This window comes from Bombus vosnesenskii, unplaced genomic scaffold (genome assembly GCF_011952255.1).
Source record: "Bombus vosnesenskii isolate JDL3184/JDL3185 unplaced genomic scaffold, Bvos_JDL3184-5_v1.1 scf7180000013334, whole genome shotgun sequence".
NCBI classification, from domain to species: Eukaryota; Metazoa; Arthropoda; class Insecta; order Hymenoptera; family Apidae; genus Bombus; species Bombus vosnesenskii.
Window position 1 is genome coordinate 67,161 of NW_022882972.1, and position 21,367 is coordinate 88,527.

The 21,367-nt window shown below is 36.9% G+C and overlaps 1 protein-coding gene across 4 annotated transcripts in view; it reads left to right on the plus strand.

Annotated features, from left to right (window-relative positions):
* The window catches only part of LOC117235878 (ABC transporter G family member 22), a 135,870-nt gene that overhangs the window by 60,180 nt on the left and 54,323 nt on the right, over positions 1-21,367 (plus strand). The gene's annotated exons all lie outside the window — the stretch shown is intronic.

Consider the following 21,367-nt stretch of genomic DNA (forward strand, 5'->3'; position numbering starts at 1 on the left):
ATAAATCTATAAGCGTTCAACTGTAATACTTTCGTTTTAACAGAATCAAGAGACTCGAACAATCCATCTGGACTGCAATTAAATTACAATTATTTACTGCATAATTACAATGGTGATCTCTTTTGTCATTAGACGGTAGACGATGAAAATCGTCGTTTCCCCGACACATGACGTTCGACGAACGACCTTTAGACCGAGACGTCTACGTGGTGGTTTTATCGCCGCGTTGTTGCGTCTCGTCTTCACGAAAGAGGAACGACGACGAGTCTTGTCTCGGTGACAGACCCTCGTAAACTCTTTACCAGCGAATTAAACCAGACACCCCTTTCCTCTCGTCGGGGCGAGAATTGAAATCCATCCGTGTCGACGAATTGGCCCTTGTCAGCCGTGTTCGAGGTCTGAGAACGTCGTTGACGGCGACCAAGGACGCATGGGACATTCTAAGGGTGTTTCGTGAATGAAGATCGAGAGGGTGTGGATTAGGTCTGTTCGAAGAGTGATTAAGACAGACAGGTGTTTTTAGAGCTCTTTAATCGAATATAATATCTTACAAAGACAGTTAAACAATATACTTGCGCGGAAAAGAAGGGGCGATAATTTTGTAATTCGAGTATTGTTTATGGGAAGATTTATTTTAGCATGGGACGTAATAATGGGAAATTTTGGTAATTTAGATGCGAAAAATACAGGGAATTAATGACTAAATTTAAGAGACCTCGTTAGCTATATTCAGAGAGCAATTGTTCGCGGCCATTGATTTACGACGATAAAAGAAAAGATTTACGGGGCCCATTAGGAGGAATTTTCTAAATGCGTATGGTATTAATATTCCTATGAAATGTCCTACTTTTATGAATTTTTTAAATCCATTTATCGACTGTGCGAGTATCTTCGACACAACTAACTTTACGCTTTTCGATCAACGTTCCTCGATTTCATCGTCAAACTCTACATCGTCTAGGAAGGCTTCTTCCTTCAAAAGCGAGCAACTCGCTACAGAATCTAGAAACCATTTTACCTATCTGCATTCTCGATCTATCGATTTCAACCAGCTGCCGCAACGACTCTCGATCATCTTAAGAATGGGATATCTAAATTTGCTCAGAAGGGAGGTTCAACCGCCATTTAAAAGACAAATTCAGAAGCGGCAGAACTCTGTAGAAGAAGCCAATCCTGCATCGTCTTGCCATCTCATGAACTCATCGGAATAATCTACTTGAAAATTGTAAGAGTCTGATAGGAGACGTAGAGAACAGGCAATCGGTTGGATTCGAGAAATGGGCGATTGGACAGGCAAACAGCTTCCAAGGGGTTGCAGTGAAAATTTCGATACTTAGAGCTGCGTAAATGTGTGCTTATATTTGGAAGTTTAAATCGATACCCTGTCCGGGTGTATGATTTACGATTGACGAAGAAACGATACAGGAAAGTTGACTAGAAGCAATTTAACAAATAAATAGATATTTCCCTGTGGCTGGCGCGTTTCAATTGAAACCTTGGCGAGAAGACAGCGGACAGGAAAGGATCGATTCCCTCCCTCTCGGTGATTTTTCTCGTTAGCCGCGTCCGGAAGGGCAGGATGTCCCTCGGATTGTCGGACTATTAGAAGGCAATCGAAGGGGGTGGCGGGGGCAGTTGCGACGCCAGCAAGAGGAACGATGCACGGACCAGCATGCAGCTACCAGCAGCGGAAGAGAAGAAAGTCTCTCCTCTCTGGTTGGACGAAAGAGAGAGAAAGGTATAGGAGAGAATGTGTACAGAGATATCGAGGGGAGCGAAACGAGCCTCCTCCTCTCTCTTGCTGGGGTCGTCGAAGACCGAGGGACGGATGGAGAGGGAGGGAAAAATAAAAGGAGAGTGAGAAGAAGGGAGAAAGAGAGAGGGAGAAATCGAGCGAACAAGGGGGCGCGAGAGGGAGAAAGAGGTAGCGAGAGAGAATTGCCAAGAATATCCGAGGGCCGATGACCCGTGACACACAGTCGTATATATACTTGATATCATCACTCAACGTCCGACTTGCACGCACGCGATTCTCGTGTATGCGTGTTGGTGTGTATTGCATCGCGTCAAACGTACCGCCGAATATGTAATTTTTAGCGTGGTTTTGCTTTGTTTTGTTCACGTTGGTGTTTTCAACAGATTCCTAGGGAAATTTCAAAGAGAATTTAGTATTTCGTTGGATGACGCATGGAGGAGAGGTTGGCTTGTTCTTTTTCCTTTTAAGGGCAATTTTATTTTACTCTGTTTTAGCTCTCTATCGTATCGCACCGTTTGGAAAGCTTGGAAAGTAGGAAGGTTTAAGAGAAAGTATTTTGTTACGTAACACGTGGAGGGAGAGAGGTTTGCTTCTTTTTTCTTTTCAAAGATTTCCAGTGACTTCAGGGAGTCTCTTTCGAGAATCTTTTCATCACATTCGCTAAGGAGATACTTTAGGGTACAATGTTTTTTTTTTTGTGACGATATATTGGCATTTGGAGGATGTAAATGGCGTTGTTGAGACGTATTAACAAATCTTCTTGTGATTTTCTAATAAGAGAACAATAAATGAATATTTCTGTATTTACACGATTGCGCGACGACCAGTGTCCTAGTTCTTTTATTAATCGCGAAATTTATGATCCTGCTTGGTCCTGAATTGGGAATTTTTCTCCTCAAAGTAAATTGAAACACTGCATTTCGTTTAAAAATAAAATATACGAATAACATTACCGTTGACAAGAAGAAACCAATGTAAATGCGTGTAATACGCAAGAATAACGCAATAGTCTGGAAAATGTGTTTCGACTGTAGTTCTCTGAGTACGGAGAGCAAAATCGTGTTCATATAAAATCGCATAACAAGTAGAATTTGCGGTACATGGTCAGCCAGCGTTCAGACTATCCTCGGTACTACTACACTTTCTACTTCTTTTCTTTGTGTTACTCTCGGTTGCATGGCGCATTTTGAATCATCTTTAAAAATGTGGTATACAGCTCTTGATAATTTATGTAGAGTATGAAGCACTGAATGACCAACTTACCGTCAACCTTGACTCACTGAGAATTCGGTCATAAGACAAATGATCTTGACGATGCGACGATAAAATTATTCACGACTGCTTTCATTGCTAAGGTCGAAACCTTCTCTCCATTTAAGTATAATTCTACAAAACATATGTACAATATAGAGAAGAAAGAATGAATTGTTGAGAAATTGCAACTGTCGTACTTGATTTATTATTGTTTCTAGAAGAACCCGTAATTTATTAACGGTAAATATAATAAATACATCACTTTTGTTAAATAATCGGTGTTCGTATTTTCGCTGGATTTCAATAACGCAGACAATTATTCCGATAATTTTAGCGATAAAGTTACAATTAATGTTACGTGCTTTGATACGTGTTGTAAACACAAGCTAGGGTTATCGAAGTAACGTTGTCACAGCGAGACGATTGCGTAGTTGGTTAAATGGACGTTCTACAATCTGATTTCCGTTCGTTTCTCTTAATAATAATTTTTTCTGTATTAACTTACCAACTAATAATATTAATCAATCGACGAATTGTAAATTGTCGTTTGTTTTATCGTAATATTTCGCCGATGATATTAATTCGACTGTATCAGAAGACTCGTGATTTGGATGACCATTATTTTTCAAAAATTATGTCATCGCCAAAATGATTATGTACGTATGAATCATAACTTCTTTTCCTATCTTAAGTCAAGATTGCTGAAAATTTTAACGTTTTCAATTAATTCTATTATTCTTGTAGCTAAATCAAATACGCGCGTGATATTTGATACAAATTGAATACTTTTCACTGTTTTCTTTTTTTCATTGTTTTATTACAAATCTGTTATCCCCATACATACAACATACGTGTGTTATAACGTCTAAAACAACAAACAAATATTTAACAAATATTTAACAAAGCCTTGTGTCATAATGGTTATACCTATGGTTGGTTCTCCACAATTTTTTCTCTAACTAAATAGAACAGCGATCAAAAGCAAACCGAACGCTGATTAAAACAAAATGAAACAACGGTTGAAACAACAATTTGTTTATAACGGTATATAATATAATAAATTCGCTATAATAAATCATATGGTATTACAGAAAAGAACGTGTGACAGAAAAATGGTATTACAGAAAAGAATAGGCGTGAGGGGAAATTTTTCACAAACGGACAGAAAAGAACGAGATCTGTTTTGTCCCACTCGATTCCCGTATCGTTCTCTCGCAAAAGCGATACGCGGGTAGTTATCATCTCGCGAGAGAAGTGGAAAAAACGAGATCACGCCACGGCGAAAAAATACGAGTCTCGCTGTTGCGATTTATTTGCAACGACACTCGTAACTCGAGGCTTCCTTTTTTCTTTTTTTTTATCGGGGCTAAGAATACTTGCCAGGCTGCTTTGTTTGATGTGGCTCGCTTTGGGCGGTGATAACGCCGTGTTATCGTCGGCGACGAGTTCAGCGTCGTTGTTATTGTAAAAAGGAAGGGGAGAAAGAAGAATAGTTTCGATCGGGAAAAATAACGTCTCCCGATCCATTATTTCTTTTTTTCCTTTTCTTCTTCTTTTTTATTCTTTTCGGTTCTTCGATTCTTCTTTTCAATTCGGGAGCTTCCTTCGGTTCCAATGAGATAAAATGAAACACGTTGGGAAACGACTAGAACTTTTGTTATGTATTATACCTGTGATGAGAATAAGAACATTATTTGCTTTCCATTTGGAAGGTTTTCAGAGACTTCTTCTTCCTTCAGTTCTTCAGATATTCCGCCGACTTTCTTTAATTCTAACCAGACGAAATACGTCGAGAGATAATTGAAAATTGTTATTAAATGCTTACGACGCGAAGAAAATTCTTTCAAGATTGGTAGCTTTCGAAGCTTCCCTCTTTTCCTTCCTTCAATTTTTCAGACTTTCTTCAGTTCTAATGGGTTGAAGAATGTTCGAATACAATGAACTGTTTTACTAAACATCACGCTTACAATGCAGAGAAAGTTATCTTTGTTTTACTATTGCAAGATTTCGGAACACGTTTATAACTTGCAGCTCACATAACGTGCAATGATACATAAGATATCCCCTTAGTATAGCACTCGTCATTTCGACAATATGTAAATAATATATACATTTATTTATTGTAATATACGTTTCGTGAAATATGTAAACCTATGGTTCAATTCCACCTTTTCCATTTATAAAAGTACAAACACGAGCGATCTGCTTATACGAACGCGCAGCAACGTCTTCAATCTTCCTAAATGAACAAATATCGCTGCACGTCGCGCGTCAAAAATGCACCTGATCGATCCTCTTCAATTCTTCCATCACCATATAAACGTGTGCACTATCGCGTCAGCCTTGCTACCCACCGACACATACATCGAGAACGTCGTCATCGCTCGACTTTTTCCCGATACAGTGAACGATCGTTTCATCTAGCCGTGAGATGGGAACAATCGTGGACACCCACTAGCTGGGAAAATCGTGGAATGCCAGATCGACGGGCGTCAAACGTGACGCCATTGACAAACGCGGAATAACTGTGCTGTGATATGGTAATATGGTGTTGCGACAGAAAACGGCTACGTCAGTTCGAAGGGGCACCCGATTTGTCCATGGGGAACGGGTCGCTGTCTTTTCACCCGCCATCGGGAAATTTGATTTTTGCATAAACACGTGGGTTCGCGGCAGCGTGGGCGATCAAAGTGGGCAGCACGGTTACGGTGTTCGATGATGCGTCATCCTTTGCTATGGTCCGACGCACGATCCCCTTTCCAATGGTACCGGGGCCCATTCGCCAAGGAATTTGCAATTTATTTTTCGTTTTTCCGAGAATCAATGAATATTCTAGGAACATTTATTTCTACTTGTTTTGTCATATATGTATTTATATATTTGTTTATGTCTTCTTTCTTCATATTGTTTCATACGTGTACATCTTCCTCCTTCGTTTCTCATTATTCGTAAATACTCAGTGGTTATATCTCGTTGTTATAATTCAAGTTTTGTAAATCGAAGATCATAGATGAAGGATACAATGAATCATATTTTCTGTGTTTTATAGAAGAGCAGTTGGATATTTCATCGACCAATGCCACGTTGATGTACGTGTTTCTATTTGATTTTGGCTTTGTTCGTTTTTGAGGGATCTGTGAATTTTAAGAATATTTCGCTGTACTTGTTTTGTCATATATTTATTTATTTATTTATGTCTTCTTTCTTCGTCATTGTTCATACGTGTACATCTTCGTCCTTCGTTTCTCATTATTCGTAAATACTTAGTGATTATATCTAGTTGTTATAATTCAAGTTTTGTAAATCGAAGATCACAGATGAAGGATACAATGAATCATATTTTCTGTGTTTTGTAGAAGAGCAGTTGGATATTTCATCGACCAATGCCACGTTGATGTACGTGTTTCTATTTGATTTTGGCTTTGTTCGTTTTTGAGGGATCTGTGAATTTTAAGAATATTTCGCTGTACTTGTTTTGTCATATATTTATTTATTTATTTATGTCTTCTTTCTTCGTCATTGTTCATACGTGTACATCTTCGTCCTTCGTTTTTCATTATTTGGAAATACTCAGTGATTATATCTCGTTGTTATAATTCAAGTTTTATAAATTGAAGATCACAGATGGATCATATTTCTTGTGTTTTATAGAAGAGCGATTTTAAGATTGGATATTTCATCAACCAATGCCACGTTGATGTACATGTTCCTATTTGATTTTGACTTTGTTCGTTTTCGAGAGAATCTGTGAATTTTAGGAATATTTCGCTGGAATTGTTTTTATCGTTATATACAATATGACTTAATAATATGGCAATGTTATTACTTTTACACTGCAAACAACACTGGTTACAATTTTTCGATCCTTCGAGTAACACTGAATACTAACAAAACGTCTGTCAGTCCTGTTCGTTTGTATGAAATCTTTTACTATGTATTTTCATGTATTTTACAAAGTATATTAACCGTAACCATTAATTTCTCGATGAAAATGACGCGCTGCTATAAAATAACCTCTCACCCGTAATGACCTTTAAGGGTTCGTTCACAACGTCGATCCCTTCGACATCCATAATAACTCGCACAAATACTGACATTTTTTTTTTTTTTTTTCGATAGTCATAGAAACTTTTCCAGAAAGGAAAAAATAAGAAATAACAGATCATCTCATTTATATAAATTTGCGCATGTTTGCTTGCAAACTGTTGCTAAGGAAATAAGAAAATATTCTCGTTTACGAAATTGACGAAGTTTTGCGCAAAAGCGTGGCAACGTGGAATATTCGAAGGGAAATTTCGCGGGCGATTTCTCCGCGAGGAGTGCGTCGTCTCCCATTGTTCCTGGCAACTCGTTAACGTTCTCGCCTTACAGATTCAGTTCACGGGCTGTAAACGTAAATCCCGGTCAGCTGTATTATTGGGTCATTATTCCGGGTAAACCGTGGGGAAGCACGCGCGCAAAAAAAAAAAACGAGGAAGAAGAAAAACGAGGGAGACCCTTCGGGGGCTGGAAAACGAGCTGCAGAAGCGAGAGCGTTCGCGCGAATTCACGCCACCGGATCAATTTTGCTCGAGTAAATCGATTGGAAAAAGAGTGGTGGATCGAGGAAGATTTTTTTTTTTTTAATTTGCAATTTTCTTGCCTCTTCTTGGAAATTACGTTATTCTTGTCTTATTCTGGTGGTTATATTATTTTATTTTATTATATTATTTTATTAAACCGTATAATTTGGTACTTTCAGTCGTAACTAATGTATTAAGTTTTCTAATGAGTTTGTTCGTATTGATATTATATTAGGAAGTTGAATGACTATATTGACCGGTTTTACGCGTGTGTATGTAATAAAAGGATTTGGCAAGAAGTAAACTGTTAATGAGATATTAATAAGATAAAATATTCTCACCATTAGAAAGTTAACCTTATTAGATAAATTGCGAATATATAGAATATTGAGAAATTCTGTTGACAAGAAATACTTCTTACTCAACTTTCTCTCCAGATACCTGGATATCGCCAACTACCAATAATTACTTTTTCTCGACAAAGACAATCAACATTGATATACGTAAGAAATACATAATTCCAACTACGACGATAAATCTCTGTTAAATCGATCGATTAATTCACCCTTTCTCCTCCGATAGGAAATCAACTTCTGGTATCGTCTTAGATATCAAAATTTTCGAAAGATCTTCTACGTGAAATCAATTGGTCGACTGTGGTCGATTAATATATTGGCAACTAAGTGATTGCAGATTTTGTCATTAGATGGTAGTGACAAAATCCGCAATCACTTAGTTGCCAACCCAATACACCAGAAACAGGTGCTTTGAACGACACATTTCACACGAGACATTTTTAATCCGTGAAAGTAACGCGTGAAACGAGGAAATTAATGGAATCGCGAGCAAGCGGAGAAAAATTCAACGTGAAAAAAAAGCGTTTACGTGGAGAGGCCCTTTTCTGGTAGGCATTCCGTTCAGTGTGGCGGAAAACCGGCAGGGAAAGCGAAAGGGAAAGGGTGCGCTCTTCCTAAGGGTAGTACGGGTCCGGTGGTAAGAAGTGAAAGGGAAACGACGTGGCCAGGGACACGTGGACATCCGATTGTTTTCACTTTTCGAGAAGCAAGGGTGGCCGAACTGGGGCAAACGGTTATCGATCCGGAACGAGCACGATCCTCGTTCTATGTAAAATAGAAGATAACGCCACTCTAACGATTTGGAAAATCGTTAAATATTTTCAGAAAAATCATAGAAATTAATCGATACAGTAGCTACAGAAAGTATTTATTTTTCAATGAAGCGTTTCTTTTCCACAGGTTTTCTTTTAACTTATTTATTTAGAATCGTATTCCACTCTGAAGGCTATTAATCACCTTAATTGTATGCAAGTGTATTTCATAGAAAAATTAATATTTTAAATAAACATTACGTTAGACTGGTACGCTATTGTTTGGTCATAAATATTTATCATATTCACATTGTATTAGCGAGCATGTTTATGTACGTATTAGCTACCCTCACACAGTTTCGCTCGCACAGTATTTGAACTTACGTTCAGTAGCCTCTGAACAGACTTCAGTAGCTGAATTTGGAAAAAACGTTCAAACATGCGTTTGTTCATTTTTAATGAATTTACTTTATAGACGTACAATATGTTTTCTGTTTATTATCGATGGAAGATGTCGTGTGCGTATTTGTAAAACTTCAAGGGAGGAACCTTCCAACATGAAATCGCTTTTAGAAATCTGAGAAACCTTCAACCAGAAGATGCTCCTTTCGCATTGCTGCCTGTAAAGTTTCAAAAACTTCGATCTTGGCAAACTGGAAGTCCCTTTTAGGAAATTTCAAGAATCTTCAAACGAAAGACGATTCTTTCACATGCAACGTTTTCAGACGTCCGGAGTTACAATTCGCAAACGGAAAAATTAGGGGAAAGAATTTTCTATCTTTTCGGGTCACGACAAATTTATATTCGGAGGAATTATAACTTTGTCAAACTTGCAAACTACCGCGAAATTCTTTTTTCTTCTATTGTTTTATCTGTGTGTCGAGCACCGAAAAGTTTTGTAACAGTACAATTGTCCTGCACGTTTCAGGATCCGCCACAGAAACTTCCATCAACCCCTATTCAAGGGTTGGACCATTGTAACACAGGAGTTTGTATCATTTATCCATTCGTTTTTGGGCTCGTTTACATTTTTTGAAAGTTTCTTTATTTTTTTATTAAGTTTTTGTCAATGATTTAAACGAATTATTGTTACCACACTCGACATTTTTCGACTCGTTCGAACTAATCTTATTTCCCATTTTTCGTAACTGATATTATTCACTCGCTTGATTCGATTCTTCACCTTTTCATGTTGTTTTATTTTATACGTATATCATTTCGCTGTTATTCTATGTCTATCACTATGTTTTTACCTTCTGTCCACATTATTTGTCTATAACAAACGATACATATGTTACGTTGAAGGGACCAAATAGAATTTCGATTAAAATTTTTAATAAATTTCCCTTTTTTTAATCTCATTTTCTTGTAATTCACATCCAGCGATATTTTTCTATCTGTCTAAATAAAAAGTCTAAGCAATCTCAACTGTGTTTCAAAATGACGAACTACAAAGTAGTAGCACTAACTAACAACGCAGAATCAGTAAACAAAATTTCGGTTGAAAACTTCGAGTCTGAGACATTAAAATTGCTTTCCTACTTTCCTAAAATCTTTTTCTACTACAATTCCTAAACTTGCGAGAGGCAAACACATTTATTCTCGTACTTTTTTTCCTGGATGGAGAAGCACCAATATATACAGGGTGTGACCGAATAACGCGTTCAAGCGATTCTCCGTGACAAAGTAAGAAGAATACACACAATTTTTCCATGTGACGCTTCGTTTTCGAGAAAATCCATTTAGAACATTCATCGAGCATATCCGAACATGATAAATTCTACATTGAACAGGAGCAAGTAATCGACGGGATGTTACTGTACGTGTGAAAATAAGTCGAGAATGTAGAACAGAATTCGTCCGCGATACTCTTTGTTTCCCAGAAAAATATATTTGAAAGTTTATCACACACGTGTACCGGACCAACCTCTGACCAAATTTTCTTTTCTTGAAAATACAGCTTCGAAGGAAAAAACTCTTTTTCGCATCTTTAACTTATTTTTCCATCCAGAATAACCTTCTATCGATCGTTCATCCGTTTAAGTATACTCGATTTCAAGTTTAAAAGTGTACTTGACAAATTTTCAAACTCGATCTTCTCAAAAAACGAAGTGCCATACGAACAAATTTCATTCCATATTTTCCCCTCCGTATCTTTCCACAGCGCATCACCTCAAACCCGTTTAACACTAGAACTACAATCAAATTGACTGGTTTTACAATTTTATTTTAAAATTCCTACTTCGTATTATGTAATGACTCGCAACGATAACCAAAAGAATAATATAATGAATTTTATTTCGTTTTCTATGTATTCAAACTGAAAATAATTTTGTATCAAGGCTACTTGTACCAACACCAAAAAAAGTCAAAATAGCTGGTACTTGTCGAAGTGTAAAAGGGTCCTGTTCATCGAACCTCAATTAACCAGTTTCCTCGTTTTCTACAACTTGCCACACGTTTTTCAAATTTTTATCGCGTATCATTCGATATGATGATATCAGATATCAGGAAAATTCCGGATCGATCGCTAGATGCTAACACTAGAAATACCACAGCAGTCAAAACAACTGTTTCTACAATTTTATAAATTTGTCAAGCCTCGTTTAGGGATCGTGGTCCCAGATGGATTAATAATACCAAAAATGTACCACATAACATGGAATTCCTTCTGTAAGAAAGCAATAAATCAATAAATATAAAAATATTCTATTGTTACATATTTTTTAAAGACCAATCATTTTGACTGGTTTTGATAGAAATAATTCCGTGTTAACTATCGGTAGTTCTAGTGTTAAACGTGTTCTTCGGCCGCACCCTGTACACAGGATCTCGCGACACCGTGTATAAGGCAAGAAGCCGAGAGAACAGTCGAGCGTGCTCTCGCAGTCGTGGAACAGTGACCCCCTGGACCAGAGATACAGTTATTGCGTTTACTCTCCTCCGTGCCGGTGCACCTACCAGCCAGGAACACACAGACACACGCGTGTACTCGTCGCACCCAGACCTCCGTGCGTTGCACCGCCGCTGACTAGCGATGGGTGCACAGTGCACACGATTCTCCCGCGTGGAACTTTTCGACGCGTTCGGCAGATGCTTGAAGCCAGTCGCATAGCTTCAGTCGCCGTAAATCGCGCGAATCGTTCAACATCGGAGAACAATTACTACGGAAAATGGAAATTTTTTGGAAATTTTTAAGGAAACTCCCAAACTGCAAAGTCTTTCTTTACGAGAGAATTTTTGAAATATATTTTCGAAATTTTTACAAACTTCTTTTCGAGGACTTGGAGATTTTTGTTTCTTTTGTTTTCTTTTTTTTTTTTTGTGGAAGTTTGGAAAATCGCGTTTTAGAGATTTTATGGAATTTCTCTCTCGGGAGTTAGACATTTTCGTTGCATGAAAATTCCCGTTAAATCTGAATTGTTCAGGGGAATAGGAAAAGTGAAATTTCCATTGTTTTTTTGGCTTTTTGGAATAAGGGGGATCGCAGAGAGCGGTTGGTTGGTAAAATTAGATTCGATTAGACGTGTTAACCCTCCGTCTGTAACCTTATTTTTATTGACGTCGTCTGCATACTGGGTCGTTTAAATCCATGCAGGCTTTTTTTAGGTCCTTGCGTTTTAAAAAGTCCTCAAAAATTCACCGGATATTCTTCCAACTTTCCAGAATACCATCCAATACTTTTTACTGGTATTTGTTACTCTCATTCGTCTAAGCCGATCGGAATTTCCACAAAAATTTGAAGAGAATGAAAAATTGCTTAAAATTACTAGTTAAAAAGGATCCAATATGCAGATTGAAGAATAAATATCGTATTAAGCGTTGAAAGAAGGTTATTAGAATAATTCTAGCCTGTTGAAATAATTCTACTAAGATTGTTAAAATAGATCTTTCAGAATATTTTAACAAATTAAATAAACGATATTCGTGATTGTCGTTGATGGCTAGAAAAACTGCTACGATACTTCCATCTTCCCTATCGTCTTTTCCCTATTTTTCAATTGCATAAACTAGAAACAGTTAACATTTTTCAATTCCTCCGCTATTCTATTTTTCCCTTTCACATTTTGTATTTCAAACGTCCAATTCTTGACGTCGATTCTCTTTCTTTTATTTCATCCACTTTCTCCGACGTGCGTATTTATATTAAAAAACTACAACCAATCTTCTCTATTGTTCTTTATATATACGCATATATATGCGTGTGTGTGTGTGTGCATGTATTTTTTCCCCATCGATTCCTTCGATATCACAAAAACAACACGGAACGATATTCAAACAGAAAATTGGAAAACCATCGAAATTTTTCATTTCGAAGTTCTGTTATCTTCGAAGCGATTCGAGGCTATTGCTAGTTGTACGCGAGTCGATCTCGATCGCCTAGTCGCGATCGCGAGGAAAATCACGAAGGAAACACTGTGTGTGCGTATATTGCGGAGTCGTTGGCGAAAAATTACGACGCTTTGTTTCGCGCGTCCCTGTTTTTCTCCTCTGTGCGCCAGAAACGCTTCTTTTTTATCTTTCTTTCGCTCGAACACGTTGTACCCGATTTTTTTCTCTTTGTGGTCTTTTTAACTGGACATGCCTCGTTTCTCACGGACCTTTTTCCTCCTTTTCTTTTTATTTTGCAAATTGCATTGCATTCTTAAACAAATAAAACACGAATCCAGATTGACTCGAAATTGGTTTACTTCTGTGTGTATGTATACATGAACGTTTAAGGTTATTGCAAATTTATTATATTTGTTTTATATATATATATACAATTTATTATTAAGCTGCAAATTTTGTATGCATTTACAGGCAATTTGAAAATGCAAAATTACATAGCACGTAATATGAAGAAATATTCAGAGTATAGAGTACTTTCTGTAATACTTGATACGTTAAAACAATTTTCTACTTAGCTTCTATTTTTGCAATTATATTCTCGAAAACGCGAATTTGCATAAAATTTCAGACCTCTTGCTACATCACGATCGTAACTTAAATGTAACTTATTATACCGCGAAGAGGGAATAAGAGAAAACCGTTTTGAAGAAAAGTTGTTTCCCGTGAAAAAAGTTCAAGAAAAATTCCTGCACAGAAGAATTCTTTTCGTTAAAATGAAAACTCGCAGTCACGAATGCAGGTTAATTAAGAGAATATTTTTTCTACGGTGTTCGGTTCTCGATTCTCGTGCAGATCGTCGATGACTCATTTAACGGGAGAAAAAGCAGAGAATCGCAACGCTACAAAGTGACCCGCTTTACAGTTTTATTTCGAGCTTGTCGAATTTAGAAACAATCCTGTATGCTTCGGTCTCTCGATTAACGCCAGTGACGCGACCAAACGTATCTCTTTGTCCTGGGTAAACGAATCGATACGAAAGACGTTCATAGAACAACATCCACTGAGAAAACAGCTTTCCCGACCTGCCGATTAATATTTGAAGATTTCAAAAGAGAAATATCTTTCTCCTCGAATAAATAAAATTTTGTTTCCAAATTTAATCTACCGCTCTTACTTCAAAAATACCAGGAAGAACGTGTATTTTTATTATTAACGGCTGATAAATGGAAATTATTATTAATTATTTATATTGGATTTGAACGAATGACTTTTGCTACAATTTGATATTAACATTTGATATCGCTAGATCCCTATGAATTTATGCGAGTGGAAGGCGCAATGATAAGCAGAATGCACATATTGTAATATAAAGAAATATATAAAATGTCGAAAGTATAATACTTTGTATAAGATTTAGTAGATAAGACAGTCTTCTATGTAAGTTCCATTCTCTTAATTATATTCGTAAAAATATATATTTGCATAAATGTTCGCAATCCATTTATCACAGGTTAGAAGGCTTGAACTAAAGAACACACACAGGCCATTCTAAGTTTATCTCGCATCACTAATCAAGATTTATATTGGCTACATTCTCGTTCAAAGAAATTCATTGAGGGAGATTACGCTCGTTTCCATTGGAAATATCGAAAATGGAATTCCTTCGTCTTGCTGTTGCAACGGTACGCAGTTAGAGGTGGTGGTGGTGGGGGAGAAAAAAAAATGAGAGATGAGAAGGGATAAGAAGGGTCGTGGCCGATGTCGACACGGCAGAAATTGTGCGGAATATCGAAATTACACGCGTGGTGCACGCGCAGCTCGGTGAGAACCGAGATAACCTCGTTTTGGGTGCAGCGAACGAAACGGGTTTCCTGCAGCCGGCTTTCGTCGTAGGGAGACGCTTTTGCATTCACGATGCATCCATAGAATGCTGTTTCTAGAAATCAGAAACTCGCGAATCTTCCATAAAATTAGCCCAATCACCAGGTTTATTTAAGAGTCTCCTTATTTCGAGAAATTACGAATTATCCTTTTTCTCGGTATTTTAGAACGACAAAACGTGGTTCCTAGAATCATAACGAGCAATTAGGATACATTTTCCTTCCTGAAAGTGTGTAGCGCCGTGGTTCGTAAAGTTATCCTAAGTTTATCTAGATTTTCTTAAAATTCTTCTCATCTTACTCGAAAAATTACGAATTGCTCTTTTTTTATTTTTCTTTCTTACAAACACGACAGGATAACTACGTTACATTTTCTATCCTGAAGGTACGTAGCCTCGTAAAATTACCCTGATTCCCAGTTGTCGTTAAAATTTCTCTCGTTTTATTCGCGAAGTTAAAAACGAAGGACAATTGCCTTATACGCAATGTGTGAAATAAGTGTGTTTAGAAGTGATAAAGAGGAAACACCAAGGAATTTTTGAATTCACGTAGAAATTATTAAACGACGAGGGAATAATAAAAATTGTTACTACCGCGAAAGAATTTTAGATACGCAAGAAACACTACGTTAACTGAAAGAATTTAACTCAAATGTACTATCTATCAGTCATATCGTTTAAGGGTTGAAACTCGAGATTGTAACGAGGGTGTATAAACGAGATGAGAATTCGAATTCGAACAGATATTAAAACAATTAAACGTAACGTTAGTTGAAGGTTTTAATTTACATATAAATACATTATTTATGGTATTTTATAGCACAAAAACTTTTGAACGAAACAGGAACGAGCTGGTTATTACCCAACAACATACTGGCTAACAAAAATCCGCTGAAAAAATTGTATAAGATAAACAGGAACATAGCATTATGATAAATACTTGATGCAGAAATAAATAAACATATCGACGATATAAAAACAAGTGGATAATTACGTGTGTATAGTAACCCATATAGACAGTCTGAAATCGTTGCATCGTTTCGCCTTTCTCAGTAGACGGGTTAAAAATTGTCACGCACGCCAGACACACAGAGAGCGCGGTGGAAAGAGAGAAACGGCGAGGCGGGAAAGCAAAAGCGCGATAATAAAATGGCTGCGTGCAATTCGCGTACACTGGCCCCGGCTATCTGATCGTGAAAGCTAAAATACAACCACCAAATGCTCGTACTTTCTACTACGCTACTTATTGCGAGCTATGCGCGATAGCAAAGTGATAAAACGTCCTGCAAAACAAAGAGAGGGAGAGGGTGAAAGAGAGAGAGATAGAGAGAGAGAGAAAGAGGAAGGTTAAGGGGAAAAAGAAGAAGAAGAGAGAAGAGACAGTGGTCGAGAAAGAGAGAGAGAGAGAGAGAGAGAGGGAGAAGAGCTGGACGCAGCGGCGTCCCACTTTCCAAGCAAAAGATACCCGCGAAGATAGCTTGCACGGTCCTCGGACTCTTTCCAGCTAGGCGAAAAAATCGAAATGTGCTCGATAACTCGATTTACAGGCCGATACCACAGCTCTGCCGTGCCACTGTTTGCTCACGGCAATGATCACAGGCAATCACAGCTCATTCCATATTTTTAGGATTTTTTGGATTTAGAACGTTGTATGAGGAGAATTGCGATTTAGGTTAAAGCGAAGTTGAATTTCTGATACGCAGCAATGTGATGCAGATGCGTATGGAAACGTGATAAAGGAAAAAGGGAATATGGAAATGAAAAGGAAGAATTTTTGTAGGGATTAGAAGTCATCCTGACGTTTTTTGGATTGTTTTAGGACTCACGCAGTGATCGGAGTTCATTCTGGATTTAACAATTTCTTTTTCTTTTTTTTTTTTTTTCTTTGTACAGGTATAATAGCAATTTATGTTGGAGCAAAGTTGATTTTTAATAGGTGGAAATTTAATAATAATAAATAATAGTGAATAATGTGTGTAGAAACGTATATCAGTGGAGAAAGTTCTTAGGTAGAGAGAGACTTTTGACGAGCAGATGTCAACCTGCGTATTTAGGATCTTTTTATGACGAATGCAACGCGACATTGTGTAACAGTGATTCAGATTAGGGTAATAGGTGGATCTTTGATAAGTAGAAATATGATATTGATAAATAATAGTCAATAATATGTAGGAAGATTGTTGGAAAGAAAAAATGATGATGAATTTTTGAATTTACTAAATGGCTCTTAAAGAAATGGTAAAAAGAGTATTAAGTGAGATGTGGAAAGATATATCAAGGAAAATAAACAAGTAATAAAGAATGTTACATAATACTAAGAATATTCTTACTGAAGTTTATACGGCATAGTAAAAAATACTCCGAAATTCCTGAAATCATCGAAAATTTTGAAGAATATAAAACGAAAAAGATACTTTGTATGTGAAATGTACAAATACTCCAATATATTTAATCGGGAATAATCTGTGTTAGACACAATGTTCTTAATAATATGAATATTAAGAAACAGCCAAAATTTTATTCGATTCATTAAAAACTATGTGCATAAACACAGTAAACTCTTCTAGAATTTTCGAAACTCGTCGTTTCCGCGAAAGCTTCTCTTAAACATGTCGACACGGAAGATCGTAGATGTTCCTCGAATTGGAAATTGACGGTTTTCAAATGGTAATTTAAAGTGCAATTTTTCAAGGTTAACAAGGAAATAGGTTCACGAATCAATCAGTCGGGTACGAACAGATAAGAAATTAAAGTTGAGAAATCGTTGTACGGACTTTCACGCTTTAGAAGCCTAGATCTGTTTCTTTCAGTATAATAAGCTATTTAATCGCCTATTCAAGACGCAGTATAATATGCAAAATCAAATGAACGTTATCAATAGCCTGTTAAAAATTCCTCGATAACACGGATTTATTGCGAGTTGTTAAGAAAAAAAAGTGAAACTTTTGCTAGTTCTTTTACATACCATTAGAACAACATACATACTTACTGTGCCATATAAACGTCAATAGAAGTGTAAGATAGTAATTTGTTACACGATCAAATCACCATACCTTCGCTTCAGCCTATTTAACCTACATATTATCTACATTAATCTACATATTTACTCAAGAATAACTACTAGAATGAGTCACGAGCTCTTTCACGGTTTACATCCTCCTATTTTATCTGCTGATTATTTTCCTTAGATAACATTATCCACACACGAAAGAATAACATACAATTAGCGAAATGACGGTGTAAAATGTAGCACATCCTAGAGCACTCTGGTTAAACGCTGGTTGTATCGCTTAAAATACTCGTCGTATGCATCTTTATAGCATGGATACATAATAGAGTAAGAATAAATATCATAAGGAATAAATAATAGGAAAAATTAATTTCATAGGAATAAATATATATAGAATTAGAAAATATGATGAAAACACAAGAATAGGAATGAAAGTAAATTTGCAATCCTCTTAGGGAATAAAATATAAAACAGAAAAAGATACAAGAAAAAAAGATCAATAATTAGCAGCTTTGAAATTTTTCCGTAAGCTTGAACATTATCGTTAATACAGTGTAATCGATCATCTACGATAATTTCCCATAACGTTCAACATTCTTCTTATTCTTTAATGCTATCGGAAACTCCTTTCGCCACGGGATTAAAAATGAATAACGACGAATTGAGCTTAATCGATCGATTCCAATTCTCCAACTGACTCTTCCAGTTCACGATGGATGGATCTTCTGGTGGTTAGAAAGCGTAGGTTTACAGATGTTCTGTTTTCGAAAAGTTGTTGTGTATAATTCTTACACATCGGATCTGTTAATTTACCTAATTGTTTGCTGCGTGATAATTGAAATGGCATATATGTATAATTGATGTGATAAAAATATATTTGACGGAACATACTGTTGAAAATGACAAAGTAAGTTCGCGCTCGCCATCCATATGCAGATGCGCTAATTAAAATAAATAGTAAGTAAAAGATAGTTCTAGATATAATCGATGGATTTAATCGATAGATTTAAGATATTCTTTTGTTTTTGTTCCTAGTCCACGTAAGAAAGTGCAATAAACGTTTGATAGATTTATCCAAAGAATAAAATAATAGCTAAATACCTCTAAATACAGAAATCACAACACACACATACGATGAATAATCGAAGAATCTTTTTATTTCAAGTATAAAGCAACACGTAATCCTATAACCGTTCTAAATATATTTTAATGTCGACGTATGAAACTTTTTAACGTATAAGACTAGTCTATCTATTAGCTACCAGTATGTAAAACGAAATTCTCTGGCTGGCAGACGAAAAGAAAATTATAATAGAATTTGTAGGGGGTAAACGTGGAACGAGCAGCCGATGAAACGCGCCGCTGATAACTCAATTTACCGACAATTACGCGATTGTGATACGGTTAGTCGGGCGAAACGATAAGCACGCGCTTCGACCATTTGCATATCGGTATTGCAAATTTACGATCCGTGTACGATGGAACCGATTCCGGCTTCTGTCGAATGAGACGCCGCTCTTGAAAGGCCGCGACATAATTATTCATACGAGAGCGAGAAAACCTCGTGATCAGAGCCGGCGAGAACGACCATTCGCGATATCGCTCACAGAAATTTGCATATCACCGAGGAAATTTATGAACCGGCACGGTGGATCGATCATCTAACGCTCGAAGAACGAACATTGTCGACGTTGTCGCTGTTCCAGCTGTAAACGAGCTGACATCCAATGTGCATATATACGATATACATAGATATACAGTGGATATGAAAAATACTCGAACGTACAGTAGAACTTCGTCTGAACTTGTCGGAGAGCAAACAGTTTATCTCTCAGGGAGTCTCACCTGAAATTACCAGCTTGGTTTTTCTCATTATTATTATTATTCGCAGCGAGAAGTGTTTGGATGGAAGTTGAACGTTTCGAGGTTCGCATGTTCGGACATTATTTTTGTCCTTTTTTCTTTTTTGTTGATGAACGTGTCAAAGACTTGTGTAAGACAACTTTCATTTTTTAAATGGAATCATAGGGGTGTCTTTTAACACGCTGATCGATGCAGCTCGCTATTCCCTGTGTAAAAGTATCGAGTTATTTCTACCAACAAAGTTCATCAATTTAGCCGGTATTTTGACATTTATTTTGTTAAATTTAACGTATAAAGTAAGGAAGATAAAACCAATGCTTTTTACGATAATCGTAACATCAATCCGAATCTTATTGACAATTTAAGTCTGTTGCTGATTCAGAAACAGATACGAAGGCTCACGATCGAGGATTAGAAACAGACGCGGAGAATATTTTCCCCTTCGTGCGTTACATTTGACAAATTCAAGTTAAAATATCCGCTAAGCTGATGGTTTTTCGGCACAAGCGTGTTAATACTTTTATCAACGAAATGACGAGTTGCATTAACAAAATTCCATTTAAAAAAATCGAAGTAGACCTTGCTAAGTTCTTTCTATCTTTCTAACTTCTAAAAAGATAATATACGTCAGAATACGCAGCCCTCGAAAATATTCAACCTGCATCCGAATATTTCCCACTGCAACAATAACAATGACAAAAATCGAGGCTATGGTTTGGGGCCAGACGAATTCACGTGATAGGACCAATTTTTCTATTTATTTCCACGTTCAAATAAGTGAATTCAACCAGTAAACGTTCAGTTAATCGGGCATCGACTAAAAGTCGCTTCCATTAAATAGCGTTCGAATAAATGGAGCTCCACTGTAGCCTTATTTCCCGACGAAGCTTTTATCAGTCTTTTTATCAGGTAACACGCTTCGTTTTCCTCGTATTACGTATCGTATAGTCATTCGAAGACACCACTGAATAATGAAATATAATATATCGTTATACATTCGTAGCTATACTGCTATGGCTAATTTTTCCCTCTCATCTTCTTTCTTTTGTCCGGTTCACAGGTATTGGTAGCTTACTATCAAATAATTTGACAAGATAAAATAATTCGCCTTTTGTAAACTCTGTTATGAATGATTTTTAGGACATTAGAAATCACAGGTTCACGAACAATTCTATTTTGGGGAAATTCAGATTTTCTTCTTATCGAGCTCGTTAATTTCTCTGTTCGTAGTTTTGGCTCTTCGTACGTGTAGCAACATGGAAAAAATTTCCACGCCATAAAAATAGGCCAACGAAGGCACACGAGAGAAGCAACCTTGAATCGCAATTGAACCCTCAATCGCGATGTCAGAAGACACCGGGGTCCAATTGTGGCTTTGAAGCACAATTGAACACTGGTTCACCATTCTTCCACTAATATATTTGAAGTCATCGAAATCACAGCTTCGTACTTCATCTTTATCAGTAGAGGGCCGATTGGGTCAACATGATCCATTAAGGGATCGGCGAAAGCTATTATTTTCACCTATAGTAAATGTTCGACACCAGCGAAACATGGAAAAGGAAGAAGAATGGACGATGACTTGTGCGAAAGAGGAAGGGAA